This window comes from Otolemur garnettii, unplaced genomic scaffold, assembly GCF_000181295.1.
Source record: "Otolemur garnettii isolate 467f Iridium unplaced genomic scaffold, OtoGar3 scaffold00027, whole genome shotgun sequence".
NCBI classification, from domain to species: Eukaryota; Metazoa; Chordata; class Mammalia; order Primates; family Galagidae; genus Otolemur; species Otolemur garnettii.
The window spans coordinates 13,982,444-13,992,189 of record NW_003852422.1 but is presented as its reverse complement, the minus strand read 5'-3'; the positions used below and the strand labels follow the sequence as shown (position 1 = coordinate 13,992,189).

The window sequence follows — 9,746 nt, the reverse complement described above, 5'->3', positions numbered from 1 at the left end:
TTGTGGCAACCATGGATCTGCTTTTTAGAATCATGGTTTTTCCTTTTCTAGAACTTGACATTGTGGGAAATCAGAATATGACACCCCCAAACATGAAGAATTGTTGAGCTGAAGGCAGTTAAGCAGCAGCAGATACAGTAAAGCTCTCTGCCCTTTCTCTGTTTGTTTAAAAGCAGGACGTAGACTTATAAAGACAAAAAGTATTCTATCTCGTCTTCTACCAAGAAGAACAAAAGTTAAGAAAAAGAAGAGTTCAGAAGCCAACTTTATACCCTCATGGGCTGGGATGGCACCACTTTACCAAGCCCTTCTAACTGACCTTTATCTGACAGCTATTTGCCCTCCCACAAGTTGTCACCTGTAAGTACTCAAAGTCCTTCTGTCTTGTCACTTCTCTAAAAACATTATGGTTCTGAGTGGATGATGTTATAAAAATGGGAATTTTAGGCCAGGTGTGGTGGCTCACACCTGTAATCCCAGCACTCTAGGAGGCTGAGGTGGGCGGATCACCTGAGAGTAAGACCCCATCTCTAAAAATAGCTGGGCGTTATGTCAAGTGTCCATAGTTCCAGCTACTCAGGAGGCTGAGGCAAGAGAATCACTTGAGCCCAAGAGTCTGAGGTTGCCATGAACTATGACGGCAACACTCCACTGGGGGCAATAAAGTGAGACTCTGTCTCAAAGAAAAAGGGGGGGATTTAAACCCAAATATTTGAAAATTACTCACTCTCTGAGTATTTCCCAGGAGTATATGAAATCCACATGTTAAACTTGTTTATGTTGTTCTTGTTAATCTATCTTTAGTTACAGGGATATGTTTCAACTAAGATCTTATGAAGGTTAAAGAAAAAATTAGTATTCATCCCCAACAATATAAATTGGATCATGTAGCATTTATGCTTTTGTGTCTTGATTATTTCACTCTGCTTTTTTTGTTTGTCTGTTTGTTTTAAAAACAGGGTCTCTCACTCTGTTGTCCAGACTAGAGCACAGTGGTGTCATCATAGCTCGTTGCAACCTCAAACTCTTAGGCTCAAGTGATTTTCCTGCCTCAGCCTCCCATGTAGCTGGGACTATAAGCACATACCCCACACTATTTTTAATTTCTTTTGAAGAGACATTGTTTCATTACATTTACCAGGCTGCTCTAGAACTCGCAGCCTCTAGCCATTCTCCCACTTCAGCCCCCCAAAGTCCTAGGATTACAGGTGTGAGCCACCATACCAGACCAGCTAAATTCTAAACTTTTTGTAGAGACAACATCTTAGAAGTTTGCTCAGACTAGTCTCAAACTCCTGGTCTCATGCGATCTTCCTGCCTAGACCTCCCAGTGTGCTAGGATTACAAGCATGAGCCACTGTCCCCTGCCTGTCACTTAGCATAATGCTTTTGAGATTCATCCTGTTCTTGTATGTATCAATAGTTCATTTCTTTGTACTGTTGGCATTATTGGTATTATTTGTTTCTGGAGCTGTTCGCATTTTAAGCAGGAACATGTACATGGAACATCTGTTTGTTTCTCTCCTGATACAACAAACACCCCAGCTTCCGTATTTCATAGGTTTCATTTCATTGCATGGATTTACCACAGTTCCTCTGTTGATGGACGTTTGGGTTGTTGTTTCCAGTTTGTGCGTATTATGAAAAACCATAAGTAGAACTTCTGTGTCTTATAGAAAATATATTTAATATATGTTTAACTGTATAAGAAGCTTCCAACTTTTCCAAAGTGGCTACCCCAGCCCTACACAAGGGTTTCAGTAGCTCCACAGCCTGACCAACACCTGGCACTGTCAATCATTTTAATTTAGGCTTTCCCAGTGGGTGCACAGTGGAATCTCATTGTAATTTCGATTTGCATTTCCTTAATGACTAATGATGCTAAGCATCTTTTCACTTACTTATTTGTCATCTGTACATCTTCTGGGGTAAAGGTTCTATTTAGAGCTTCCCATTTCTTACTCAAATTATTGGTCTTCTTATTGAGCTATATGTTTGATATACTCTCAAGATGAGCCTCTTATGAGATGTATGTTTGGGGAATGCTTTCCCCAGTTTGGGGCTTGAGAAAAGTGTTACATGTTGACAAATAAGAATTTGCTAATTTGGAATCCCTGGAAATGTAAACCAGTGCGACATTCTGTATTGATGTCTGTGGGACAGCAGATAGACTCTGGGAAATAAACCACATAAGGGCCCATAATTTGGCCTCAGAAGAAGCTGCTCTCTGCCTTGGCCTCTATCTCCTGATTTTCTAGCATTTTAGTTCTTCCAGTTATTTCTCTGCCATGTTACTTTCTTTCCGCAGCTGGTGGCATGTTAAGCAGGAACACGTGCATGGAACATCTGTTTGTTTCTCTCCTGATACAATGAACACCCCAGCTTCTGTATTTCATAGTGAGCCCCAAAACGTAGTCTCAATAGCAACAAAACAGCTCATATGAAAATTGTTTTAAATTGTTCCCAATTTAACCTCTGGATGTCATACCATTGCCTCTGACTTTTTCTAGGGACTAGCCTCTCTGGGCCTCTTGTCATGAGAGGAAAACAATCCCCCAAATCGTTAAAGATGCTGTTTGCCAGTTCTCTTTCTTACTGCTATACACAGTTGCTGACTGAGGACATGGGTCCTCGTTCCTGCCTTTTACTGACCAGCAGTGGGAACTTGGACACGTCACCTTCCTTCTTGGGTTTCTGATTTTCCTCATTTGTAAGAAAGGGAGGCAAGGGCCTGACTCCTTGATTTGGTTCTCAGTTTGATCGTTTTTGATGTATAGAAATGCTACTGATTTTTATATGTTGATTTTGTATCCTGAAACTTTACTGAATTCATTGATTAAAACTAGGAGTCATTTAGCAGAGTCTCATAGGAAATATATCTATGTAACAAAAATATACTTGTACCCCCTAAATCTATAGAATTAAAAATAAAGAGAAGGTATAAAATGCCTCAGAACCATTCCAGCAGGAAGATCCCACAATTCTAAAGCATCATTTCATTCACATTCAGTAATCAGAAAAACGTTTCCAAATCGGGTGTCTCGGGTGACAAGAAACACAGGCCACAGTTCTCACTTGACTAAGACATGCTGATGCCCTAGTTCCTTCTGACTCTGGGACTGCTCCCTTACTCAACCGCAAGAGCTAGTGGATTGATTAAATTAAAACTGATGGAGTATCATTTTTTGTTCTGAGGATGAGCCTTCCCAAATTTCCAGGAGAGTCCCAATTTTCAATATATTTTTCCTACAGTTTGATGCCAGCCATCAATAAATCTTCCACCTCTTTTAATGTTTTTATATTTGTCAAGCCATGGGCTAGGTTTGGGTTTAGGTGTGGCCTCCTGCTCGCGGTGATGCCACTTCACTCCACCCTAAAGCCACTCTTCATACCAGATTATTCTCCTCCTGGCTGGGTTCTTAGTCTTGGGAACTGACGAGTGACTTCACAGACCACAGGCAAGCAGAAGTGATAAGAGCAATAGTTTACTAGAGGCTCAAAAAGCTTCCAATACAATGGAAGGGGTCCCCCAAAGACTTGCCATTGCAGCTCGGCTGGGTTTGGATTTTATGCCTTATCTGTCCACCCAAACCTGCTGGAAAACACTGATTGGGTCCTTCAAACCTAGCTGGCTTACATTGATTGGTTTCTTTAAACCTTACCAGACTGGCCTGTGTTGATTGGCCCTTTATTTGTCTGGTTGCTCTTTTTCTGCCCAATCACCAGGGGGAAAATCCCTCCCCTGGCCTTGCCCTGTTAGCAACAGCTGTGACCAATGGCTACACAGGTGGGCCTAAAGGAGGCCTCCCCCTCCTCTGCTTCAGTTTCCCAGTCCCTGCTTAAGCCTTCTACCTCCTAGCACTCTGACTCCTGACGTGTGCCTGCCACACCATGCACGGCATCACTTCAGATCTCCCTGGGCCTCACCCCTGCTCTCGCCATCCTATGGTGACCAGGTCCACTCTGGTTTGGCAGTTTCCCACAGTTATCTGCTTCCAGCCCGAGTGTGTCTGTAGGGGAGCTGCTCTACACTCACGGGAGCCCCCCAAAGCAGGGGTGCCTGGGGGCTGCTTCCCACCGGTGGTGCGAGCTCTTAGGTAAATGCTTCCCGGTTTGGCCCCTTGGGCGGCCAGTTCTAAGAGCATCTTAGGAGGCTTCTCGAAAAGTTCCAGCAGCTCTGAGCATCTGATGGTTGCAGCAGTTACCGAGCTTTCCCCACTCTGGCCCCCACTCCTGTGTCCAGGGATCACATACACCCCCAAGCAAATCACTGGCAGACCAGCCTTTCTTGGACCCCCTTTTCAGCAAAATTCAATCTTGGACGAAGGATATTAAATAAACAAACAAATAAATGTGTGTGACTGTTTGTATTTGTTTGAGGGAGGGCAGGTTCCTTGCCTTTCTAATTTAAGGTCGGGTCCCTGACACACTCGATTCAACCCCAGTCAACCACCAAGTAATTGACCATCGTTGCATCCCGGCTTATGCAATTGTTCCCTTCCACGTGGTTTTGTACAACCCAGATTTTGCATAAGTCGAAATCTAGGTTATCAGCCTGGATTTTAAAGGTGCAGCACCTGTAATACAAACATTTATGCGTATAATACTATTTAAAAGAGGATTTCACTGTTGACACCACCAAAATGTTTTCACACAAAATGGAAGGAGGGCTCTGGCCCCTTTCCTAGGGCTTCACTTTTCTTGTTTTTCCTCTAAATCAATTGCCTTCAGTTTCTCAATGCCCCTCCCCTCTTGTTATATCCTTGTGCCTTTGGGACAAGATGGGAAGGATGTGAGTGTAAAGATACGAGCACCGTGGAAATGACACCAGTTGGTCAGTAAGAAACCCAGAGGGATCCCTATAAACCTGAAAGGGAAAAGACTGTCCTCTGGGGCTTCCTGGCTGTGTCTCTGCCCCGGCTTATATGTGTTTGCATACATAACACAACTTTTTCCACATTGCTAATGTGCTATCAGCACCTTCCGCAGCAATTTGAATAGGGTCAGATTTGCATTAGGCATGGCTCACAGGACCTGGGGACAGTTGTCCCAGATCAGGAAGAACAAAGGGAAGCCTTGTTTGCCATCTCTGCTCAGCCTCTCCCTCAGATACTAGAAGTTGTCCCTAGTTTTCTGAATTTGTGAGTGGCCTTACAAAAGAGTGTCTCCATTAGTCCACTTATTTTTAGCTATCATATTAAATATACCAGCAGAAAAATACAAGATCAAAGATCCCAAAGGTCAAATGCCTGCTTCCTAGCTGGAGTCACACCGCTTAAAGGCTGAAGCAGCCAAGTCCCACGACATTAATATCCTGGGAAGAAATGGCATGTGCTCATCCCTCAGGGACCCTGCCTTGGCTTTGAAGGCATTTTGCACTCTATCAGGTGAAAGAAAACACACATTAGCCAAATATAGGCAGATCGCTCAGTTGCTGTGAGATTCCCTGTAGAGCTCCTTAAAGCTTTTATTACTGATCTTCGACCGCAAGGTTATCCCCAAGCAAATGAGGTGCTCGGACTCAAAGTGTCTAAATGGACTCCTTGGACCCCTAGCTGGGTAAGAGGGTTAAGGATGGAGTAACAAGAACAGAAGAGACTCACCTCTCAGAATGGACTCTCCCTCTGCTGACTGCCAGACTGCCAGACTATTTCAACATTTTGAGCCTAAATTTAAGTAAAAAAAAAAACAAAAACCAGCATTAAAAAACAAGGTGATATCTTATTTATATACCTAGAAAGGTCATTATCAACCAGTGATTGTTAACTGGGAGTGCTGTGGCACAATGGTGTGCTGTGAGAGGATCTTAGGTGTGCCACAGAAATTTGTAAAGATCATCAATGAAATTATTTTTAAAAGAAGTTCAAAGCACAGTGAGGATTGCACATTTTTTTTGGATCAACATAATTTAAGTGTGCCACAGCAGTTCCACTGTAGGTTCAAGTGTGCCAGGAGATTAAAAAGTCGAAAAACACTGCTTTAGACCATAGAAAAACAGGATGCCCTGATCCTTTAGCTCTTCTGTTTGCCCAGAGGCTCCTGATATGGAATATACATTCTTGCTTCAGAAAGTCCTTAAAATCCAAGGGGATATGGGCTCAAGATTTACTAAACCTGATGAGACAGAGATCCCAGAAACAGACCTCCTACAGCACACAGAAAGGGGCCCCTCTTTTCCTGTCAGCTCCAGGGTAAGCTGGAGAGATGTCAGCAGTTCCTGAACACCTCTGCCCTAAGGGACTTCAGACAGGAACAAAAAAATGAAGGGACTTTGGACGATGGTTACCAGCAGAAGTCTGGAAACTGACCAAGTCAGGTATTTGCTAAGCTATTTAATGAGGCTGCATAAGCAGTAAGAAGAGCTTGATAGAGTTTTAGGGTCACTGCAGTTTCCAGGGTGAATTAAAGAAAGCAATGAAGTAAGAGGAGAGTGGATTTAAAAATTAACCTGCGTGTGAATGTACTATGTTCGGAACAGGAATTAAAAAGCAAACAAGGATTAATTGATCCCCTCCTCCCTCTGAAGCAGCATGTTGGCATTTCAGGAGCAAAATGGATTGGTTGGGAATATACTCTGTCGGGTAATTAAACAAGGTGGTCGATCAATAGTAGCTGGGCTTTAAATGCCCATTGACAAGCTAACAGAGGAATCCAGAAGGGAACAGAAGAATTACTGGTTGGCCCAGACAAGACTGGAGCTTAAGGTTTCTGCATTTTTAAAAAAAGAAAGAAAAAGAAGCACCTGTTCCCTCGCTTGCCTCACCTCTCCCGCTTTAAAAACCTCTTTGATTCAGTATTAACCCAAGGAAAAATAAAGACCTCCACTGGAAGCATTTCTCTTGGTGGAGGGTGACAGATGTAAAGGGCCCAATTTGTGATTACATGGTTCACTTCTGCAACTGCAATTAAGCTGCCTATTAAGTTCATGTAGCTAAATAAAAATTATAATCAAGTTATATATTAGCTACCTTGAGCCTGCCTTCCTAAGAGCTAGAGGGTAGGTGAGAGAGTCCATGTACTGCAGAGCTGGCCCGATGTGCCTTGCTGTTTACTGTGATTTCTCAATCTGACCGGGCATGAGCATCCATTATGCCAAGCAACCAGAGCTGCCCAGAGAAGTCTTGTGGCTAATCAGATTAACAGGCCCACCAGCCATGCACCCAAACACTCAACTCCGAATTAGGTGAACCTGACCTAACTCTCCTACAAATGACCAGCCCTGGGGCCTTCCCTTCAGCACACACCAGGTAAAGGTGGGGAACCACAGGACCAAGGAGAAAGGCAAGAGCAGAAGGGGCATTTCTGCAAAGCTCAAGAAGCAAGAAAGACCTCTTACAAAGAGAAGGTTTAGTGCGTAGAAATCACCAAGGTTATTTCATCATTTCTGTTGTTTGCTGGTCTTGGGATTCTCTAGGGGTGGAGGTGAAATTGAAGGAACATCTAGGGGTAACAGCTCACAATTGGCTCAGTGACTAAGGGCCACCTTTCAGGAACTCATTTGCGATTTCCTGGATTCCCGGACCCTTCTGGGAGAAGCCAGTGTTTTCTACTTGCTTTCTGGATGAGAAGAGTGAGGGAGAAGATGGCCCTCCGGTGAAGGGCTCTGGTGGACACAAACAGCTAAAACACACCAGAGGAAGCAATTGATTTTATCCAAGAATTTACCCAAGGTGTAAATTAGAGGATTTGCATCTTGGAGGATCCATATTATGAGATTCTAGAGTCATTCGAGATGAAAGTAGAACAGTGGTTACCAGGCGCTGGTGGTGATGGAGGCACAACTACGTGGATGTCCTTAATGCCACTGTTAGAAACTGTGAAAATGGGAAATGGTGGGTTATGTATATTTTGCTAGTGGGTCAGTGATGATGTTATTTCCTGTATAAACCATATAAACATACAACCGACTAGTGAAGTTTCTCCAAGTTTTAAAAATGATATTACCAAGGGTGCCAAAAAGATAAATGCACTAAGGAATTGGAGACAGACCTATATCCATTCTGCTCCAGGCTTTTACATAGAACATTTCCCAAAGAACATGTCAGCCAGGTCCCTGTGTCATCAGCCTGCTGTGTGTGCATCTGCCTCTGTGCCCTGTGTCCTCCCCATGTCCAGGCAGTTGCTGAAGAACCAGTGGCTTCCTGGCTGCCAACCACCAGGCCTTCTGCTTTTCTCTCCCAAACACTGTTCTCTCTTTCTTTCTCAATTTCAGGAAAATATACTCAATCACGCTGAGGTACAAGGATCTAAGAAGACTTACACAATCTGGAAGCTAAACTTTTAGCAAGAAGAATTAAAATACGGAAATGGGAATCGAGTTTGCAACCTCTCTTACTATTTTTTTCCAGACTGTGATTTTTTAGGCCTCAAAACCAGAGAAGGTTTCTAATCAGATTCTGTCTGCACTTCTCAGACAAACTTAGAAACTTCTTCCCCCAAATCTCTCCCTGGTCAGCTTCTCGGTTCCATGCTCCTTTCAGAAGGCCAGGCCACACTCCTGCCCATTGGCCTTCTTCCCTGGATCCCTGTGCTGAGTTAAACTGCTCTTTGGGCACAGAAATGTCTCCAAGGCACCTTCTAAATCTGTCAAGGCCAACTTAGGAGCGGAAGGCTGATGGAGAAGTTGAGGAAGCACTCATGGGGAACAGAGCTAGCCCAGGCCTGAAGGCAAATGATTACCAATCTGACAAATAGCTCCAACCACATGAGACCACGTGGACATTGGCAAAGGGCACAAGGAAAGTTCTATCTTCACTCAAGCCTGTAGCCTGTCCTAGAACAAAGGAGCAAAGGTTCCTTAAACATAAACACAGCCAACTTTCTAGAAGAAAACAGTCTCTCTTTTATATCTACAGAATCAGAACCAGCAGGGACCAGCTCCAAGAATCTGTATTTTAAGAAGACTCCCAGTAGTATTGGGAACCAGTGGTCTAAATTAAAAAGTGGTAACAAAAAACCAACGGAAAGTGTTTTGTGTTAGCTTTTGTTCTATGTTGTTGTGGACATCAGTACAGAATGTGATATTTATCTTATTTATTTATTTTTTCAAAATAGTAGAAAGATGCTGAGAGAGCAGATCACGCTTGACAAGGCAGCTCTGATGACCACAAAGGGTCCGTGGTACCACACTCAGATAAATCACCAAGTGTCAACAATGGCAAGTCCAGTGGAAATATGTTCTGTGGCTTTGGATTTGCTTCTTTTCCTGGACGCTTGAAAATCTTTTTTCCCAAGCAGAGTTTAGAGCAAGAGGTCCTTTTTCTTTCTGAATGGGGCAGTTTAGGAATGAAACAGGAGGCCCCAGACAGAAAGGATGTCATGAGGAAGTCTGCTGTTTGGACAGTGAGCTATAGTGGCACCTGGGACTCCTGGGCAGAATTGTCCTCAAATTTAGAGGCTGACTTGCAATGGCCATGTGTGTGTCTCTCACATGAGGCAATGTCAGCTCCCACAGGTGCCTCTCTGGGAGGGGCACATCCTTCCTTCATCTGAGGGAGCTACCCCACCATCTGCTTCCCCCTAATGCCCCTCTGTTCCTTGGCCTCAGCCCTCCTTGCTCTCTCTCCTACCCTCTCTCTGTCTCCCAGTCATCCAGCTTTGAAATCTTTGTGTCTACGAGGTATAATACAAAAGAAATGGACTTTCGGGCTGGAGAATCGGAATCTGGATCTCAACACTTCTTGGCCATGTGACCTCAAGCACATCACCAGGACTTTTGTAGAGTTCCACACCTCTGTTTCTTTTCT

The 9,746-nt window shown here is 43.8% G+C and overlaps 1 long non-coding RNA gene across 1 annotated transcript; it reads right to left on the bottom strand.

Moving 5' to 3' along the window:
- Window positions 1-4,311: 4,311 nt before the first annotated feature.
- LOC111724849 lies at window positions 4,312-6,240 on the bottom strand. The gene is made up of 3 exons (XR_002773061.1): window positions 6,144-6,240; window positions 5,604-5,666; window positions 4,312-4,577 (listed from the first exon to the last, which is right to left on the bottom strand). It is a non-coding gene; the product is annotated as an uncharacterized LOC111724849 (long non-coding RNA).
- Between the last annotated feature and the right edge of the window lie 3,506 nt (window positions 6,241-9,746).